General features: G+C 46.9%; 2 long non-coding RNA genes across 2 annotated transcripts in view; one reads left to right on the top strand and one right to left on the bottom strand.

Moving 5' to 3' along the window:
* Positions 1 to 13,733, bottom strand: part of LOC123602265 — a 44,121-nt gene extending 30,388 nt beyond the window's left edge. Inside the window, exon 1 of the long non-coding RNA XR_006714429.1 lies at positions 13,101 to 13,733. This is a non-coding gene — a long non-coding RNA (uncharacterized LOC123602265). The remainder of the gene's footprint in view (positions 1 to 13,100) is intronic.
* On the top strand, positions 8,983 to 13,874 carry LOC123602267. Its single transcript, XR_006714431.1, has 3 exons — positions 8,983 to 9,599; positions 10,860 to 11,004; positions 13,717 to 13,874. It is a non-coding gene; the product is annotated as an uncharacterized LOC123602267 (long non-coding RNA).
* Positions 13,875 to 21,157: the final 7,283 nt, after the last annotated feature.

The raw sequence follows: 21,157 nt of genomic DNA on the forward strand, positions 1-21,157 counted from the left end.
TAGCCAAAAAATGGAAACAATCCAAATGTACGTCAATAGATGAATGGATAAATAAAATGTGGTATTAGACACACAATGGAATACTATACAGCAATACAAAGGAAAGAAATACTAAAAAAAAAAAAAAAAAAGAAAGAAATAATGACACATGCTACAACATGGATGAACCCTGAGAATCATGCTAAGAAAGAAGTCAGCCATAAAATGCCACAAACCGTATGATTCTATTGATGTGACATGTCTAAAATAGTCAAATCCATCAAAACCAAAAGTAGATCAGTGATTGCCAGGAGCTGGGGGCAGGAAAAGGTGGAGAATGACTGCTAACAGATACAGGGTTTCTCTATGGGGTGATGAAAATGTTGTGGAATTAGATAGCAGTGATGGTTACACAACTCTGAAGCTAGCAAAAAACTGAATTCACTAAAAGGGTGAATTTTATCACATGTGAATTATATCGCAATAAAGCTGTTGTTTTAAAAACCATGCTGTAAGGGGCACCTGGGTGGCTCAGTTGGTTAAGCATCTGACTTCAGCTCAGGTCATGATCTCACACTTCATGCGTTCGAGCCCCACATTGGGCTCTGTGCTGACAGCTCGGAGCCTGGAGCCTGCTTCAGATTCTGTGCCTTCCTCTCTCTCTCTGCCCCTTCCCTATCTCTCTCTCTCTCTCTCTCTCAAAAATAAACATTAAAAAAATTTTTAAATAAAATAAAAAACACAATGTAAAACTTTGGTAAGCAAAACAGCTCAAAAGACCGGAATAAACACAATTACCTACGAGAATTTAGTATATAATCAAGGTGGCACTTCCAAAAAGAGGAAAGATGGATTATCTGGAAAATGATACTGGACCAACATTCCTCGATAGGTTAACAATGGGGGAAGAGCAGCATTTGGAACCCCACCTTGCTCCTTTCACCTAAATATATCCTGATGTATCAAAGACTTAAACGTCAAAAGGAAATCCATAAAAACATAAGTAGGGGTGCCTGGGTGACTCAGTCGGTTAAGTGTCCAACTTCGGCTCAAGTTATGATCTCACTGCTCGTTAGTTCAAGCCCCGCATCGCGCTCTGTGCTGACAGCTCAGAGCCTGGAGCCTGCTTCAGCTTCTGTCTCCGTCCCTCTGCCCCTCCCTGCTCATGCTCTCTCTCTCTCTCTCAAATATAAAATAAAACATAAAAATTTTTAAAAATAAATAAACATTAGAAGTAAACTGAGGATTTCTTTTTTAATCTCAGAGTAGGAAAGGTAAGACACAAACACAAAGGCCCTTAAGAAAGAAAAGGTGTACATTGACTTAAACAAGTTCTAAATTTCTACATGGAAAAAAAAAAAAAAAAACAAAAGACAAAACAATAAGCTGGACATAATATTTGTAAAAATATAACACGTTTCCAATTTTCCTTTTTATATAAAAAATTTGTTTGTATCACTAAGAAAAAACAACCCAATAGAAAAACAAACATGAACACACCATTTCCAGAAATAAAAGGGTAAATACGAAATGATGTCAAATTTCACTCTTAATTAAAGGAATGTACATTAAAACAACTAGATACCATTTTTCATCTATCAGATTAGCCAAGGTGAAAAAGGTTTCTAAAATACTGTATGTTCAAAGATGTGTAAAAAGTGATGCAATTGAAAATTTATAACCATACAAAAATCTGCGCACAGGGGAGCCTGGGTGGCTCAGTCCGTTAAGCATCCAACTCTTGATTCTGGCTGAAGTCATAGTCTCATGGTCCGTGAGTTTGAGCCCTGTGTCAGGCTCTGGGCTGACAGTGTGTAGCCTGCTTAGGATTCTCTCTCTCTCCCTCTCTCTGTCCCTCCCGACCCCCTCACAGAATAGCAAAATAAACTTAAAAAAACCTGCACATAGATGTTTACAGTTGACCCTTGGACAATACAGGTTTGAACTGCGTGGGTCCACTTAGATGTGGATTTTTTAAATATAAATATAGTACAGTACTGTAAATGTATTTTCTCTTCCATATGATTTTCTTTTTCTCTTTTTTTTTAAAGACTTTAGTTTTAAGTAATTTCCACACCCAGTGTGGGGCTCTAACTCACAACCCCCAGATCAAAAGTCACATGCTCCACCGACCATGCTAGCCAGGTGCCCCCATATGATTTTCTTTTTATTTTTTCTTTATTTAAAAATCTTTTTAATTTTTTTTTAATTTATTTTTGAAAGAGGGAAAGAGACACAGAGACAGAGCATGAGTGTGGGAGGGTCAGAGAGAAACACAGAATCTGAAGCAGGCTCTAGGCTCCAAGCTGTCAGCACAGAGCCCGACGCAGGGCTCAAACTCACGGACCGCGAGATCATGACCTGAGCTGAAGTCAGATGCTCAACCGACTGAGCCACCCAGGCGCCCCCATATCATTTTCTTAATAACATTTTCTTTTCTCTAGCTTACTTTACTGTAAAAATACACATATCATACATACACAAAATATGTGTTAATCTGACTATGTTATCGATAAGATCAATAGCAGGCTATTAGTAGTTAAATTTTGAGGGAGTCAAAAGTTATACTCAGATTTGTAGCTGTGCAGGGATCTGTTCCCCTAACCTCTGCATTCTTCAAGTATAGCAACTTTATTCATAATTGCCAAATCTCAGAAGCAACCAAGATGTCTTTCAATAAGTGAATGGATAAACAACCTGTGGTATATCCATACAATGGAATATTATTTAGCAATAAAAAGAAATGAACCATCAAGTCACAAAAAAGACACGAAGGAATCTTAAACGCATATTGCTAGGTGAGAGAAGCCCACCTGAAAAGGATTATGATTCCAATTATATGACATCCTAGAAAAGGCAAAACTATGGAGACAGTCAAAATACCACTGTTTGCTAGGGGTTGAGGGCAAAAGAGAGGGAAGGACGACCAGATGGAGCACAGAGGGTTTTTAGGTCAGTGAAACTACTTTGTATGATACTACAGTGTGGATACCTGTATTATACATTTATCCAAACCCATAGAATGTAGGACAGAGTGAACCCTAATGTAAAGTATGGACTTTGTGTGATAATAAGTATCAGCATTGGTTCAGCAATTATAACAAATACGCCACATTAATACAGCATGTAGATAAGAGGGGAAACTATGGGAGAGGGAGGGAGAGATGTGGGAACTCATTACTTTCCCGTCCATTTTTTCTGTAAACCTAAAACTTCTCTAAAAAAAAAAAAAAAAAAAAAAAAAAAAAAGCTACTAATTTTTTTTTTTAACTTGTACAAATACATTGGTGGTAGGTATGTAAGTTGGTACAATCCCTTTGGAATGAAATTTGACAATACTTTCCAAAAAATTTTAAAACACACGTCCTTTTACACAGATAGTCCACTTCTCAGACTTTATCTCACACACATACTCACAGGTAGGAAATGACATTTATACAAGACATTCATCTGTTCTGTTTGTAATGGCAAAAGACAGGAAATAGCCTTGTGGCAGACAGACTAACAGCCCCCCAAAATTCCATATTCCAATCCCCAGAACCTGTGAATACTCATGGCAAAGGGAATTAAAGTTACAGATGGAATTAAGATTGCTAAACAGCTGACCTTAAAATAGGGAGATTACCTGAGTTAGCTCAATATCATAACAAGGGTCCTCAGAAACAAAGGAGCGTAGCAGAAAAGGAGAGTGAGAATCGGGTGATTTGAGAAAAAACTCAACCTACGGTTGCTAGCTTTGAACATGGAGGAAGGAGACACAAGTCAAGGAATACAAGTGGTCTCTAGAAGCTAGAAAGAGCAAGGAAACTGATGCTTCCCTAAAGTCTCCAGAGGGAAGGTAATCCTACCAACACCTTGAACTTAGCCCAGCAAGAACCATTTCAGGCTTCTGATCTACAGAACTGGAAGATAATAGAGTTCTGTTGTTTTAAGCCACCGAATTTGTGGTGATTTGTTACAGCAGCAAGAGGAAACTAATACAGACCGAAACGTCTGTCTGCAGAGAACTAGCTAAATATATGCAGTGTAATACTGTGCAGGCTTAAAAGAAAGCGGCCTCAGGGCGCCTGGGTGGCGCAGTCGGTTAAGCGTCCGACTTCGGCCAGGTCACGATCTCGCGGTCCGTGAGTTCGAGCCCCGCGTCGGGCTCTGGGCTGATGGCTCAGAGCCTGGAGCCTGTTTCCGATTCTGTGTCTCCCTCTCTCTCTCTGCCCCTCCCCCGTTCATGCTCTGTCTCTCTCTGTCCCAAAAATAAATAAACGTTGAAAAAAAAAATTAAAAAAAAAAAGAAAGCGGCCTCAGGGGCGCCTGGCTGGCCCAGTCGGTGGAGCATGCGACTCTTGATCTCAGGGTTGTGAGTTTGAGCCCCATGTAGGGTATAGAGATTCCTTAAAAACAAAATCTGTAAAAAAAGAAAAAAGACAGGTGCCTCTTTACATACTCATATGGAATTCATTTCAAGGAACATTGTCTAGTGGGGAATAAAATGCAAAGTACACGAAGAGTGTAGACAGCATGTTATCTGTGTCAAAAGGAGGCACAGTTTCAAATCCACATAGATCTTCATATGTGCACAGGCTATCTCTGGAAAGATACACCAGAATCTGGTAACATTATTGAACATTTATTGCCACCACGGGAGGGGAAATGGGTGACAAGAAGTCCCAATGGCAGAGATGCTCATTTTTCACCACATTCTCTCTCAGGCTGTTTTGGTTTGGGGTTGCTTTTGTTTGTTTGTTTGTTTGTTTTTTAAATCATGTACACATATGACCTTTAGAGAGAAAAAAATCTTTTAAGAGAGTGGGTTTTTAGTGTTTTAATCTTCTTAACAAGGATTGACTTAACCCATTCCTCAGTGGTGTGGTGTCCCATGCTCTTTCTTTCTTGATCTTCCCACCAATTCCGACAGCTTGGTGTTTGTGGGTGCGGTCATCAGTTCCTACCCACGGGTGAGGCGCTGAGGCTCCGAGAGGTTTAGTGGCCAAGTCGCACAGTGGGTAAGTTTTGCAGCTGGATTTTAAAGCCCGGTGTTCTGGTTCCAGGGCTCTCTCTTCAAACCATTGCCACGTGTCGCTGCCAGTTCCAAGAGCCGCGTAACCCCCAGATGCTACCACACGGAGTTGTCAGACAGGGATCTCAGCCCTCTCCAGGCCTTCAGGTCCCTCTCCCAGACCTCAGGGTTGAGGAGAAGGTCAGGCTCCACAGGGGCCCTGCCTACACTGCCTTCTGGATTCAGCCCACCTTCTTCTGTTACATCCCTCAGCAAAGTTCTTTGGGGCCTTCTGGGGAGAGGCCGCCGCCAGCGGTCACTGTGGCTCTAATTGTTCTCTCTGGTGAGCTCACGTTGCAGTCGGCCCAGTGCAGACACCTGCTTTCCTCAGGCAGAGATGAAACCCTAGAGATGACGGGCCTCGGCGGAGTATGACATCTTGATCAAATAAGGCTGCCCTGAGATTTCTCGTTCCTTCAAGCTTGGGGCCGGAGATGGAGGGGGGTCCCCCCCACCCTCCGTCTGTCGGCAGCTTACAACTTCAGGCACACAAATCCACCTTCCCGGGCCTCACTTTCCGGTAAAATAGAGATCATATTCCTGTGTTGCACGGGCAGATGTTGCTGGGTCATTTACCTCTTGGGAGCACTATTTAAATATAGCCAAACTGCCTTTCATGTTGAGGATCTCAAAGCATTTTTAAATGAGTAATTAATGAACTTCAACGTCCAGAAAAAGCAAGAATTATTGTCTTCATTTTATAAATAGATCAAAGGTCACACAATCAATGGCAGATGTAGGAAACAGATGTAAGAATTCTCCTTTTGTCCCTGACTGCAGCCACTAAATCCCACCCCTGGTATCATTGACAGACCTCCTTTCTGCTCTCTGACTTCTGGCCAAAGACGTGAAATTGGCCTTTATATGTTTCCACTTAAAGGTTTGAATTCTATGTATGGTTCATATGCCTTTGATATGTCTGGAATTTATAAAAGAGAAGGAGAAGAATGATATTTGATGCTTTTCAGAGATCATGTTGGGACTGAGCCTTATATAATGGGTCAAATGCCAATAAAGGAAAAAAAAAAAAACGCTCACCAGATCTTCAGGAAGTTCACTTTTATTCTCTCTCTGAAAGAATTCTGTCTGTTAAAATTAAACAGAGTGTATCTTTATTCGCCCAAATGATTGTTGTGGGAGCAATGGACGTCACCACTTATTGAGCACCAACTGTATGCTAAGCATTGTTCTTCTTACCGGCATACATTATACCATGGGATTTTCACAAACACCTGAGGAAGTTTTTATTAATCATTCATTTTATAGATAATATATAACTGGGCTTGGAGATAAAAGGTTGAGGAAAAAGGAAAGACAAAGCTCAAATAAAATTAATTAAGCAAAAATGACAGGGTATATACTCTGTGCCAGAGGTGTTGGGTTCTGATAGATACAAAGATGGAGATACGAAGATGAAGAAAATAGCGCCAGATTCCTGCTCTCAAGGAATTTATAGCCTCGTGAATGGTTGAGGGTGAGGGCTGAGCAGAAGCACATAAAAAGACAAATAATGTCAATGCAATTCAGTCCAGAAGTATTTACTGAGTTGCTGCTATGTCTTAAACACTGCACTAGTCACAGGGGATAGTCCCTCTTCTCATGGACTTATAGTCTAGTGGGAAAGTCAGACATTAATCAAATAATCACACAGATTTAAACTGTACTTGAGTGGAGTAGAAGACACCAGATGGACGACAACCTGACAAAGGATTAGTATCCAGAACATATAAAGAGTTCCCACACGTAATAAGAGATAATGCAATAGAAGCATTGTCAAACCCAGGGCAGTTTTTAAAAGATGAACGGCAAATGAACAATAAACAAAGGAAAGTATGCTTCGTCTCTCTTGTAAACAGGGAGCTGCAAATTAAAGCACCGAAATACCATTTTACACCCATCAGCTTGGCAAAATTTTTAAAGTCTGACATTACCAAGCGTTGTTGAGGATGCCAAGCACGGGAACTCCAAGTTACATATTGCTATCAAAGTGTAAATTGGTACAACCACTTTGAAAAACCGTTCAGCCGCGCTGAGTAAAGCTGCCAATTCACGTGACCCAAGTCCAGCAATTTCACACACAAGTATCTACCCGATGGCTCCCTTTCACACAAGGGGATAGGTGTAACAAACATTCATTGTAGCATTGTTTCTAACAACATGAAAGTGACAATGAGCTAAACGTCCTTCAGAAAAAGATGGGTGAATAAAGTGCGGTGAACTCATGCAATGGGACCCTGACGAGCAGTGAAAATGTATGATCTAGAACTCCATGAATCAATGTGAATGCATTTTGAAATCATGAGCTGAGTGAAAAAAGCAAGTTGCACAATGATACAGTCAGTATAATGCCACTTCTCCAAAGTTTGCAAACATGCCAGACAACTCTATAAAGTGTTTATAGGCACAAACATATATAGTAAAAATACAAAAGCATGTATAGGAATATGACACATCCCAGTGCAGGAGAGTGGTTACCTTAGGAGAGAGACAGACATGGGTTCAGAGGGCTCTATATTGAATGATGTTTTATGTTCTTAAAAAAAAAAAAGATTTGAAGAAATCATGGCAAACGTTAAGCTTTGGCAAAGGCTGGAGGGGCATGGGATGGGTGCAGAATAAATAGGTGTTAATGATATTACTCTCTGTAGTTTTTTAATGTGCTTTGATCTATCAGAGAATTGAATTGGAGGTGGGGCTGGGGGAGGGGTCTCAACGGACATGATGCTTACTTAGGATGACAACCCAAAACTGAATAGGTGAGGAAGGGCAGAAAGGTGTACCAGGCAGAGAAAACAAGCTGTGCAAAGACCCTGGGGTGGAAGGGTGAGCACAGAGACTGGGAACTGAGACCCCCAGTTCTGTGGCCAGAGCAGAGGGGAAAGGGGGCTGGAGTTGGGGCGGGGGGGGGGGGGGTGGGGGGGGTGCACAGACCATGCAGAGCCTCATAGGATATCTTGAAGGTCAGGTTTTTACCCTATGAGGAAAGCAGCAAGGATGGAAAGCACTGGGGCCCAGAGAGACTTCTCTTAGCTAGATAGCAGAACAGGGAAAGCATTCATGTCAGAGATGACTCATATCTTGAGTTGTGGAGAATGAGTAAGAGGAAGCCAATTGGAGAAAGAGGAGGAGGGAGTGAGGTGCAAATTCCCTGAAGAGGGCCCAACAGCAACAAAAAGACCCCGAGGACCTTCCACAGCATGGTCCGGCCTAGGTCATACACTCAGGACTAGCTCCAGAGGTGTTAGGAAATGGCCATGAAGACAGAAGGCTTGAGGTCCCAGGCTGGGCAGCCTCAAGCCAAGAGAGGCATGGCCAGACATGGGTGTAGGTGGCTTGCTCTAACAGTGTGTGAAGGATGGATCTGAAGGAGGCTGGGGTGCAGACAAGGAGATCTTTGAGAGAAATATGCTAATAGCCTAAACCAGGATGGCTGGAACTAGAAAGCCATCCATCCTGGAAGAAGTGAGGGGTGCCCGAAGAAGTATTTAGGAGGGACGGCGAGACATCTAGGACGATGGTTGGGTGGCCACCGCCAACATGGACAATAATAGGGGCAAGTGCGTGCAGGGCACACCAAGTGGAACTGTCCTATGAGCAGCAGAATGGGTGCGCCAAGGGCTCCCGCCAGCTGGGAGCAGGAGGCGCCTCCTGCGGGCGTTTACTGACCACTCACAGCCAATGAGTTGGTCCAGAAGGAGGGCAGAGGAAGACGAAAGTGAGCAGGTCTCGGGTGGGGGGGTGGGGGGGTGGGGGGGGAGGGGTGGGGAACGACAAGGAATGGGACTGGGGCGGGCTGGGGGAAGAGAAGAGGGGGAGGGGGGAGGACCGCGCAGACGCTGAGCGGCCGCGGGGAGACCAGCCCAGCGCGGGCTGGGCGGGCCCGGAGTTGGCCTCGCCGGCCTCCCCGCGGGGTGCAGGCGGAGCCCGAGAGCGCAAGGCGCGGGCGCGCGGGCGGGCGCGCGGGCGGGCGGGCGGGGGGGGCGGGGGACAGGCGACCAGAGCCGCGGACTTCCCACAGCTCCTAGGGCTGCCTCGGCCGCAGCGGCCGAGGACAGCAGGGCACCGCGCGGCCCCGGACGTCTCCTGCACCCCGGCCACCCCCGGCATCCCAGGCTCCCCGCGTGCCCAGGCCGCGCCTCCCCGCGCCTCGCCTCCCCACCGCCGGGACCTGGCGACGTCACTGCGGCTCTGACGCGCGCTAATGGAGGCACGGGCGGAGGCGGCTTGGCGCGGGTGTCCCCCGGGGAGGTCCCGGTCCTTGCAGCTCGCGGTCGCGTCCTTGGCCCTCCTCCAGGGGAACCTCGATTTTCCAATCTCAGGAAGGCCGGCTGTCCTTCGGCTACTGATAAGGACGCGAGCTCATGGTAAAAGATTTTAACAATGCCCGGAAAGAAATAGCCGGACCCAAGAAAGAGACTAATAATAGCAGCCCGCTAGAGTTCTGCTCTTGTGCTCAGCGCTCTTAAGAACAGTAATAACGACAACAACCATAAGAGCCACCATTTATTGAGCGCTTACTCTGTGCCAGGCACTGTGTTAAGCGCTTTGCAGGCAACAACCCTCGGAGGTAAGTACCGTTATTATCCCTATTTTAAGGAAACTGGGGCACAGAGAGGTTAAGTAATTTGCCCCAGGCACACAGCTAGCTGATGTCAGTGCCAAAATTCCAACCCAGGCTGTCTGATCCCATGTAATCCTCATGTCAACCCATAAGGTCGGGATCAATCTCTCCATCTTAAAGATGAGGAAATTAAGGCACATGGAAATTTAAGTACCTTGCCCAAGGTCACCTAGCTGGAAAATGGATGCGGCAGAAAGCGAACCCAGGGCTCCTCTCTGTTCGCAGAACCCGCGGTCTTGGCCATAGGCGATGCCACTTCCAAACCACCTCCGACAGCCCAGCAGGCTTTGGCCCCGGGTCCCAAGAGGCGCAGCCTCTGCGGGGTATGGGTGGGTTCCCGCGGCCTCCGATCCCCGGGTGAATCGGATGTTTCGGAGCATCGTCTCTGCTCAGCCCGCAGGCGTCAGATAGGGACGCGTCTCCCGGAATCCGGTCGGGACCTGGCCGCGCGGTCCTCAGAAGGGATGGAGCGGGGGCGGAGGCAGCGGGAGGGATCCCTGGTCCCACCTGCAGAGCGGCGGGGCTGGCGGCTTGCTCTGCGCGGCCGGCAGAGGGCGCTGTCGCATGCGCCTCGGGTCCCACGGTCACCAGACCCCGAGGCCTGCAGCCTCCGCCTGCAGATGCCTGGACTCGGAACGCCCCAAGTGGGAACCCCTTCTTCCTGGCGTCTGGCACCCCTCTGACCCCTCATCTCAGCCAGGGCCCTCTTTTCCTGACTAATCCCCGTTTTCTGTGGTCCTGCCATCCCACCATGGGTTTTCAAGTCTTCCCCAGTCCCTGCGCCATTGATTTAGTTACCTCTCGCTGAAAGGCAAGAACACTGATCCCATTCCATTAAAAACCTCAGGTGTTTGCAAGTCATACTCGGCTTTGTCTCCCCTTCTCCTGGCCCCTTTGGTGAGGTAAAATGGAGATAAACCATCTCGGAATAGATAACTAATTTTCTTCTCCGAAACAGGAGGAGGGGCTTGGTTAAGGAAGGAGCAGATTGATGAAAGGATCTATATTTTTTAATAGCTACAGTGTCTTGAGAGCTTGTTTTGTGCTGAGCCCTTCCTGTGTCTTGACTCCTCAATCCTCACTACAGCCCAGAGGAGTGCATCCTTATTCTTTTGATAAAAGAGGCCACAACAGCAATGCTGGGAATCCACTAGGAGGATCTAACTTTATTATTAAAAACAAAATTTTTTTTTTGTTTTACTTGAGTAAGGCTCCATGCCAATGTGGGGCTTGAACTCACAACCTTGACATCAAGAGGTACATGCTCTACCAACTGAGCCAGCCAGGCACCCCCAGGAAGACCTAACTATAAAGCCATGTTCCCATCAGCTGATCCAACTGAACAGAAGAGGTAAGATGCAAACCAAGCAACAGCAAACCAAAATCTGCTCCAAGAGAGCTTAGCAATACTACACACAGGTGAATTAGGGGCTTCGATTGCTTTGTGAGCCCAGTTTGGGACTCAAGTGTCTAAAAAAAGAAAAAAACAAAAGCTAAAAGTGCAGGCAGAGGAGAACAGGAATGAGGGTTTTCACTTTTGCTTGGAAAAGCATCCTGAGAGGCCCACTCACTTTCTATGACTGGGCTCTGAGGAAATAAAGGTGGTTCTAGGAAAATCTGAAAAATATGAGAGGAAAAAAAAATGCCTTCTGTGGTTTTTACTTTAACCAAGACTCATATGGCTATTTGTGTTTTATTTTTAAATTAATGTGGCTCTCCCCACCCTTTAAATTGGCACATAAATCACAAAAAACAGAAGGAAGGCCAGCTACACACTTCAAACTTGGTGGGTTTCTCAGGAAGGAGGTACATGACTTGAAGGGGAAATGAGGATTAAATGAGGTGCTTTAAACATTTGAAAGACAGACTTTCCACAAGGAACTTAGATCATAAGCCCTTAGAACGGGAGCTTTGTCTGGGTTTGGGCTCGGTATAGTGCCTAGAATCGGTGAGTGCCCATGAAATGTGGAAAACGAATCACACTTTTGGCTTATGTCTGCATCATCTAACCATCTGGGCCACCACTTTGCTTATGGTTTTAGAGTGTGGCTTCTAAGGGATTTTCCTGTCCCCTGGATCTTAGTCACACACCTTCCCCCAGACTCCTTACTTTCCCAGAAGTTTGCTCTGGGAATTCAGTCAAGGTGAGGCAATTGTTATTGATGATGATTTCACTAGGCTTGGTTAAACAGAATGACTGCTCAGCTCTGGAATCACCAGCTTGGTTTCCCTGCTTTTCCAAACAGGGAAACCAAGGCAGAAGGGACCTCAGGAGACTGTCACTTCACAGTTCTGATTCTCTTGCCCTATTATCTTTGAACTAGAAGGGTTCCCCCATGCCCAACACAAACAAGCCCTGGACATCCCAGGCTGCCTGTTGCAAAATTCTTGGGCTTCTTTGACCTTCTCTCTCTCTGCTGCTTCCCTCATTTTTTTCTGTGCATTCATTCTACAAACATGCATTGAGAACCCACTATATGTAAGTGCTACTGGTACAGCAGAGAACCCAACATGAGCTCATGAGCTCACTTTCTCCACTTCCCACCTGGCTCCTGACCTCATGGCTACAACTTGCATGCCTGGAGAGGCCCCACAATAGTAAATGACTTGCTTCTCCAAGTGGGACAACTGCTCAGACGTATCTGACATTCTGGTAGCTCCTGGCAGCTCCAGGAGACCACACCCTGTGACCTCAGGATACCACCTTGGTGACATCCATTTGGCAGAAGGTCTGCGTCCCGACATATACCCTCAGAGGCAGAGCCTGGAGAGGCTCCAGCTCTACCACTTGTCCATACCTCCTCCCTCATTGTCATGCCTTCAGTTCGTATGATCATTGTTGACAACCTTAATAGCTTGGGCCATATTTATGAAGCATCTATTACAGTGAAAAAATCCTATAGTCCCATAATACCCCACTGTTCAAAGGAAAATCTTGGCTTAAACAAACCACAGTGACTGGCAAGTGGTGGATATGTTGGATAATGCTACGAGTCTTTCAGGTCATTTTGTTATTGAATCTTGGGATTGAGTGATTCATAATAATGAGGGGAAAGAAGAACACTAGCCTTGTTTCAGCTTTCCAGATTATTCAAATGGAATCGATTTTCAACGTCAACATCATAGTTATGACAGAATGCTTAAGGTGCATTGTTGGTTTTTGTCTTTTTGGAACATCCATTAATTCTCAATGACTTGGTTGTCACCCATTCCAAAAAAAATTTTTTTAAAGGAGAGAGAGAGTTTGAACTGTAGGATTCTGGTTATGTCCCTGGAAGTCCCTGTAGAGAGTAGATTCCAAATTATATTCATTCTTTTTGAATATCCCAGCCCTCAAGACTGTCCCATCCCTGCTAGCTACAGCATCATTTTCCCTCCCCTGGAGGAAGGCAGAGGCCCAGAGACCAGAAGAATGAAGGAGAGTAGTGAGGAAAACTTTTCCCTTACCTGAGTTGCAGAGCCACTTGAATCTAGAGAACTGTTACATTTGTGCTGTGTCTGTATGAGTTCGTGGTTGTGCATTCTCTGGCTGATTCCAAAATCTCCATAACATGGGGGCCTGAGATACTCTAAAAAGAAGGCCTGTCTGGGAAGGACGTGTGTCCACCTACCAAGAAGTTCTTGGTGGTCAGTGTCTGCATATCCAGCGGCTCGGGTGAAGAGATTTGGAACCACTGAGCATTCCTGCTGGGATCTTTCCAAGCCCTTTTGGGAACCGGCAACAGCGCCTGTCTGGGGAAATTAGTTTTGCGCTTTCACAGAGTGAGAAATTCCTCAGGGGCATTCTTGTACTTGGGAAGAGAAATCAAACCCAGCTCATTCCTTTAGGGCCCATGCCATTAATAAAGCAGACCGAGTCCAATTCACTTGGTCCAGCCTGGGGCGGTGGGGTGGGGGCAGAAGCGGCGGAGTTCAGAGAATTTCACCTGTGGCTAAGGCCCTCCCCGGACTGGCGCAAGCTTGAGGTTTCAGGGGATTGTGTTACCAGCGTGTAAACACCGTGAGTGACAGCCAACGCTCCCATTCGACCACAGAGGATCTCAAACCCTTCCTATCTTCCTAGAAACCCTGGCGGCCGGGCGGCTGCTTGCCGTCTGATGCAACAGTTTGCAACGCTCGCTTCTGGGAGCGGAGCCTGCCGCGGGGCGCTGGGCGCACCGCCGACGCGCATGCGCGGACTGCGGCCCCGCCGGGCCGGGCTGGGGAGAAGCTTTTCACCAGATGTGCGGGGTGGGGGGGGGGGGGGGAGGGGGGGGGACGGCGCGGGCAGGGGCGGGGCGCGGGCGGGCTGGGAGGCCTTTGGCAGCTCGCGCCGGTGATCTGAGTTTAATTAAACTTCTCCCGAGGCATTGGCTGACTGATTGACCCAGTGATCCAAAAAAAATCAGAGAGGCCCGAATCGCCCTAAACGCGACGGGAGAGAGAAGTTGGGGAGTTGGCTTTCGGTATCCAGAGCTGGGCCTTTGGATTGTGCCTTCCTTTCCCCAAACCCCCCAAGCCACAGTTAATCCGGGTTACAGGATCTCGTTAGGGCGTCCGGCCTCGCTTGTCTGTGCCCTCCTACCAATTTCTCAAAAAGGGAAGAACAGTGGTTACAGAGGGGGAAAGAGGTAACGTTCTTGTGATAACGTCTTGATCAATATCTTCCCTGCCTCATTTCTCCACCCAAGTGCCTTAAAAGGTTTTATTAGCAGAAGGCATCATGGATTATTTTCCCATTTTTTCAGCCATTCAGGTATTGCCTGCATGGTTTTCTTTCATACCCGCGTTCCATCTATATTACATATCTTAATTGACTTATTTTATTAACTTTCCTTATTCTCTAAATTAGCTTTAAATCGATTTCCCTTTTTCACATAGCCTTGCCCTAAGCAATAACATTAGCGAGATCACACCTTTGATATGTTAGTCATCTATTTTAATACACTTGAAAGTAAATTCATAACTATTCAAATAAAAAGAGATGTGTATGTTAGCTTCAAGTTTCTTGCCTACTGTATTTGGAGGAAAACTCCAGAGGTGATAATAATAACTAACATATGTTGAGTGATTGCCAATGTCTCAGGCACTTTATTCTAAGTCCTTATGACACCTTAGAAGGTGAGTTGGTTTACATTTTACAAAGGCAAAGTGTGAGACACAGAGAGGTTAAATAACTTGCCTAATATCACAGAGCCCAGATGCAAACTCCACTAGTCTCACTCTAGAGCCTGTACTGCTGGCCTATCCAAAAAAGCTAAGTTACTGCTGGAGATCGCCCAGGTGGCTAGTATAGTCTGGATTTGAACCTAAGTCAGTCTGACTCCAGAACTGAGCTTTTAACTACTGTGTGGAACTCTTTCCTATTTTCCCAGATCTCACCTCATACAGCCTTTTAAAATCTGTCTGCCTCCTTTGGAATTCAAAAGGTGCGTCCAAGTTTTTTCTTTCCTCACCCCTTACATCTCCTCCCTTCCCCCCCCCCCACCCCCGCCCCACTCCCAGGGTGGGACAGAGGTTCTTTCTACCGTTTCCTTCTCTTCTCTGAATGAAAACAACCCGTAAATCTCTGATATCCATGAGAATCTCTACTTTAAAGGTCCTAGCCACTCTTCTCCACTGACCATGGAACTTAGAAATTCCACCTACCAGCATCATGAAACTACATCTCCCAGACTGCTATTCTCACGTGGAAAGAGAACAAAAATCCTATGTCAAACCATGTGGCTCCTATTTTGGGGTTGGAAAATCTGGTCACTAGCTTGGATAAAGATTGGTATGCCCATAGACTAATTCTTCTGGCCCCAGGCAGACATGAATTTCCCAGGCTTCAGTGATTGGGGGTGGGGACAAGTTATTTCAGAAACAAAACCTTCAATTAGAGGCATAAATGAAGACTTGGCATAAGACTTCTAAAAGATGGCTGACCCCTGTCCAGGAGGTATATTTTCTTTCTTCAACAGCCCTTACCACCACCACCCCTTCCCTCTCTTCACTTCCTCTTCCTTCCCCTCCTTCCAGATTCTTCTTCTAATTGTACCACTCCCTTGTCCCCCCCCCAACTCCCACCCCTATGCCCACACCCACTCTTTAACTGTTTAGTATAAAATCCAGCCCACCAGACTGAGGTTTTCTTCGACCCAAATGTTATTTTCAGAAGGAGCCATTGAGGTTGGGGTGTAATTGTAGCGTTGGGCCTCTGCAAGCCAAGCTGAAAATAATCAGTGAGGCAGATGGGGTGGGAAGAGAGTGTGGTGGCCGCTTCCACCAAAGAGCAAGAGAAACCCAATGGAGTGAGTCAGAGAGGGGCGAGTGCCAGGCTGGTCTGCTGGGCTTATGGCCGGGAGGGAGTTCAGTTAAGGGGAAACTGCCCAAGGTTTTTGGGGCCTTTGACTGAGGCCTGATCCAAGGTGGTTCCTGGCTGTACATCACAAGTCCATATTTCTTATGACAGCCGCTAAGCTTCTCTTGCTCTCATTCAGTTGGGCCATAGCAACCAGCAGGCCAAATGGGAACTTAACCATCCAGTTGGCTCACCAGTCCCTAGAGCAGGATTTCTCAGCGTCAGCACTGTTGGCATGTTGGGCTGCATAAGTCTTAATTGTGGGGGGCTTTCTTGTAACATTGTAGAATGTTTAGTAAGATCCCTGGCCTCTACCCTCTAGATGCCAGCAATGTGCGCACGTGAGCATGCACACACACACACACACACACACACACACACACACACACACACACAGTCGTGACTACCAAAAATGTCTCTAGACATGCCAAATGTCCTTGGGAGACAAAAATTGCCCCTGGTTGAGAACCACTGGTCTAGAGTGATCCAGGTCTATGAAAGGATCACATCATCTGTCCCCCATGGTAGCCTCATTGCCTTGCATCTGAATGGACCCTGATAAAAACTGTTGGCCAACTCCTCTTTCCAATGACAACTGTTGAATACTTCAAGCCCAGCATGAGTGTCTGCCGTGTGCCAGGCACTATATGAGGTGTTGAGAATAAAGTGACAAACAAGGCAGACATGGCCCCTGTCCTCATGGAAATGACAGGCTGAGTCAGGGAAGACAGAAATTAAACAACCCTGAGTAAGAGGCACATAGAGAGAAGAAATGGGGTACTATGAGAAAATCAAAGAGGGTTTTTCACCTAGGTCAGGGGGTCAAGAAGGACTCTTGGAGGGAATGAGGAATTAGCCAGTTGGCGATGAGAGCGAGGGAATGTTTGGCGAAATAGGGACAGAGTATTCAGAAGCCCTGAGTTAAGAGAGAAATGTCGTGTATTCAAGGAACCCAAAGAAGCCTGTCATAGACCAGGCTTCAGACAGTGTGATGGACCAGTCATTCTCTCACCCCCAAACTTGCTTTTCTTATACTCCTTCTCCAGATTTCTAGCACAAGCGTATAAACTTAGGGTCAAATCTAACCCCGCCTTGTTCTCGCTCAACCCCCTCACTCACCCAGCTACCAAGTTCTGTGAGCTCTACCACCAGAATCTCTGCAAACCAGCTCCTTGTCTCCATTCCCAGCACCACAACGCTGATGCAGGCCCTCTCCATTACTCAGCTGGATTTGTGAAATAGCTTCCTAACTAGTCATCCTCAAGTCTCTACCTCGGAGAAAGAGACAAAGACCATGTTTCTGCTGGGTTAAAACACTCTGTGTGGCTTCCAGAGACCTCTCAGACAGGCTGCTTCCTGCCCGTGACTTCCAGGTACTCCTTATGCACTGTCCCCAGTGTACCTCCCAGCCCACCCCCAACTCTCCAGCCACTCTCCACACCACCAGCCACACCCCATGGGCCCCCACAGCTCTGTGATTCTGCTGTTCTCTTTGTCTGAAATGTCCTTCCCCAACCAAAATCATTTGGGGAATTCCCACCTATCCTTTGAGACTTAGACAAAATGAACTCATTACACTCTCCTATCCCTTCTTAGAAGCCTTCTCTTAATTCTTCCCTCTGTTTTCATTGAGATCTATATATAGCTGCTAGTTTACCATTTGTCATGTTGACCCGTAGTTATCTGTTTAAAGACGTCCCTGCCCCCCAGAGACAGAGGGCCTCAAAGGCAGGTCACATAGTGTTCACTACTGGTTGATTACCCAACACCCATTCTCTCCCTTCCTAAAAGAGGCCAAAGAAATGCAAGGCACGGTGTATTATTTAGGGTACAGGCTATGCTGCTATAACCAACAGACCCAGAGTACAGTGGCTTAAGAAAGCCCGTGTGCCTCAGTGGAAGATGAGCCCATGCCCAGCTCCATTGGGATAGGCCTACCATCCTTTCTAAGAATTGGTTCCAAAACTTGGGTCTAAACTAATTTGTGTGCAGTAGAGGCTTTTCTGCTTTCCCCTATGTCAACAGTCCCCTTCTTTAATAACAGAACTCCTGATTCTTGGCCAAGCCGATGGCTGCCTTGTAAGAACTACATTTCCCAGCTTCCCTTGTAGTTTGATGCAGCCTTGAGTCTAAGTTCTCACTAACAGACTGTGAGCAGAAATGATCCTACCACTTCTAAACTGTGCTCTCAAAAGGATTGCGCTTGTGCTTTTTTCCCTGGCCCTTCCCACCCCTTTCCCCTGACTAGGAGATGATAAAAATTGAAGCAGTGTCCTTGGACCTGGCGAGGGAAACCACATTTGGAGGATGATGGAACCCTTCTATCAGTCTTGGATGACTTTTCTCTGAACTCTTATGTGATATGAAAGAGACATAAATTTCTCTTTTGCTTACACTTCTGTATTTGGAGTCTCCTTGTTACAGCAACTTTTCCTTTGCTCTACAAAATACACAGTGCCTGGCTTCCCTAGGCCTTAGGGACTGGTTCAAGACTGGGCTTGTGGTCTATTTAGGGCCAGTGAGATGTGAGATATAAGGCAAGGTTTGATTGGGGGCGGGGGGGGGGGTTCTGGAAAGCGCTCTCTTGTTTTTATGAGGGAGCATCATGGACCAACCTTCTCTCTCTCTCTTCCTCTGGACACTGCTGGGCCTAGAACTATGGCAGTCCTCTTGCTACCAGCCTAAAAATGGGGCTACACATGAAGGGAGAGCTGAGAGAATGGCAGGAAAATGGAGTCAGGGTTTCTGGACCAAACAACTCTGAACCCACTATCTTAGTTGGCTTGGGTTGCCATAACAAAATATCATAGACTTCCAGGCTTGAGCAACAGAAATTTATTTTCTCACAGTTCTGGAGGCTGGAAGTCCAAGGTCACAGTGCCATCAGGGGTGGTTTCTGGTGAGGCCTGTCTTTCTGGCTTGTAGACAGCCACCTTCTCGCTGTGTCCTCACACGAGCTCTCTCTGTGTTTGCAAGGAGAAAGTGAGTGCTGGTGTCTCTTCCTCTTCTTATAAGGACGCCAGTCCTATTTGGATTAGGGCTCCACCCATATGACCTTATTTAGCTTTTATTACCCTCTTAAAGATCCTATCGGCAAATACAGTCACACTGAGGGTTAAGCCTTCAACGTATGGAATTTGGGGGATGGGGGCACAATTCAGTCCATAACACCCACCTTACCTCTGGGTTTCCAGTTATGTGAGCCAACAAATGTCCTTGTGTCTAAGCCAGCTTGGGTTGGCTTTCTGTCACATCTTACCTTACAGCCTTGTACTGCTCTTCCTATCTTTGCCGGGCCTCGTACGGAAGTCAATAAATACTTGTGGAACGAATGCCCAGTCGTTATTTTTCTCTCTTACCCGTAATGACTACCTCACAGACAAGCTATAAGCATTTCTCTTTCTCTGCCCCAGCCTAAACATCTAGAGTAGTCACATGGACTCTTCTCAGACCCCACCCCCTCCCCTTAACTAACCATCTATCCAAGGAGCTGAGGGTTCAGCTATAAAATGAGAGGGTTGAATTAGATACATCTAGCACATTTTCCAGCTCGGGCTCTGCCTGGGGCTTTCTCTGAAGGAGTCATTCTGTGCTCAGACTGAAGACCCATCTAACGCTAACCATGTACAGTCTACTTAGAGCTCCCCCTGGGCTCCTGCCTCAAATCCCTGTAGTTCCACAGGAGGCCCCTTCCAGCACTAACAGTCTAGGGTTCGGTTTGATGTCTTTTCAAGCTCTGAAGGCCCAAGATACTATATTACTATGCTAAGCACAAGACATTTTTGATTGGCTGCTAGACCTCCTGACCCAAACACAAAAGATAAAGGCCTTGGGAGGGTCTGGACTGTCACAGTGTCGTCCTTCCACATGAGACTCAAGAAACTGGCAGGCAGCAGGGAGGGGGCCTTGCAATGTTTGGACATTCAGCAGGTCCTGCAGCAAGGACACTCAAGTTCCTGTGCCCATTAGTGCAGCCATTAGTGCTGCCCAAAATGGAGTGCAGGCCAGTTCCAGGCAAAACATTTCCTCCTTCCAGCCATGAGAGCTCCATGGGACTGGGGAAAGAGCTGCCTCATTACCCAGCCCCCTGCAATGTGGGAGAATTAATCTCAAGGAAAGTGACCAGTAATGGGCCCTGGCAGCCAGGATCTTGAGGACCAAGAGGTTCTTCCTCCCCAGTCTTCAGTGACTCCAAGCTTTCCTTCCCATGCTTTTTGAAGTTGCCTTTATAGGACACTCACTAAGAGCTGTGCACTATGCTCAGCACTCTACTGGGATTAGGTCATTTAATCTTCACAGCAGCTCTGCGGGTAGGTATCGGGTAGGTATTGTTGCTACTCCCATGTCATAGATAAGCACACTGAGGCTTAGACAGGTGAAATTGCTTGCTTGGAGTTAGTAAGCCACAGAGCTGGATCTGACCTCTGGTTCTTAACCAGAGAGTTTGGTGGGAGACCTTTGGGATTTGGCAGCATCTTCTCTGGTCTCTGACTCGGGCAGACATGGCAGAAGGGCATGGGGGAAGACCCCAGCCCTGTGAGGTCAGTGCTGATGGGGAAGAAGGACCAGAGAGAAACGCAGTCGCTGGAGTGAAGGGCAAGGCTGGCAATGACCACCAGGCAGGCGCAATCAAATATTAAGGAGGGTGGCCAGCTCCACTGGACCCAACCAGTAGTGAGCAGAGGTCCTCTTCCTAACGGGGAGGATAGTCATCAGCATCAGGAGTCTGCCCACCTGCTAGCCAGCAGGAGCCCTGCAGCAGGTTGGGGTTGGCCACAGGAGCAGGACGTCACCTTAGAGAGGTCTGTATCCTGCTCACTTGTTTTTTGTTTGTTGTCACTTCTGTTGCTTATCTTTCTCTGTTCTCCCCAACATCTCAGAAGGCGAATGAGATACCCCAGACTCCCTTGCCAACTGGCTTCTGACTAGGTTTACCCAATGAAAGGTGCTAGAGGAAGATGCGGGGCGGGAAGAAGAGAGAAGTCTGTTTCTCCTGCCCCCAGCTTCAGGCAACATCTTCCACCACGGCCCCCTCCTCGGCTCCAGCTTCCAGTGGACAGCCCCAGCCCTGGGCTACCAACCCCTCATCCCTGTGGTTCTCCAGCATCAGGGGCTATAGCAGCTCCCCACTGCCGCTAATTACTTTGCATCCCCACTCCCACAGGCCCTTGCAGCATTTCCA

This window comes from Leopardus geoffroyi, chromosome D1 (assembly GCF_018350155.1).
Source record: "Leopardus geoffroyi isolate Oge1 chromosome D1, O.geoffroyi_Oge1_pat1.0, whole genome shotgun sequence".
Lineage (NCBI taxonomy): Eukaryota > Metazoa > Chordata > Mammalia > Carnivora > Felidae > Leopardus > Leopardus geoffroyi.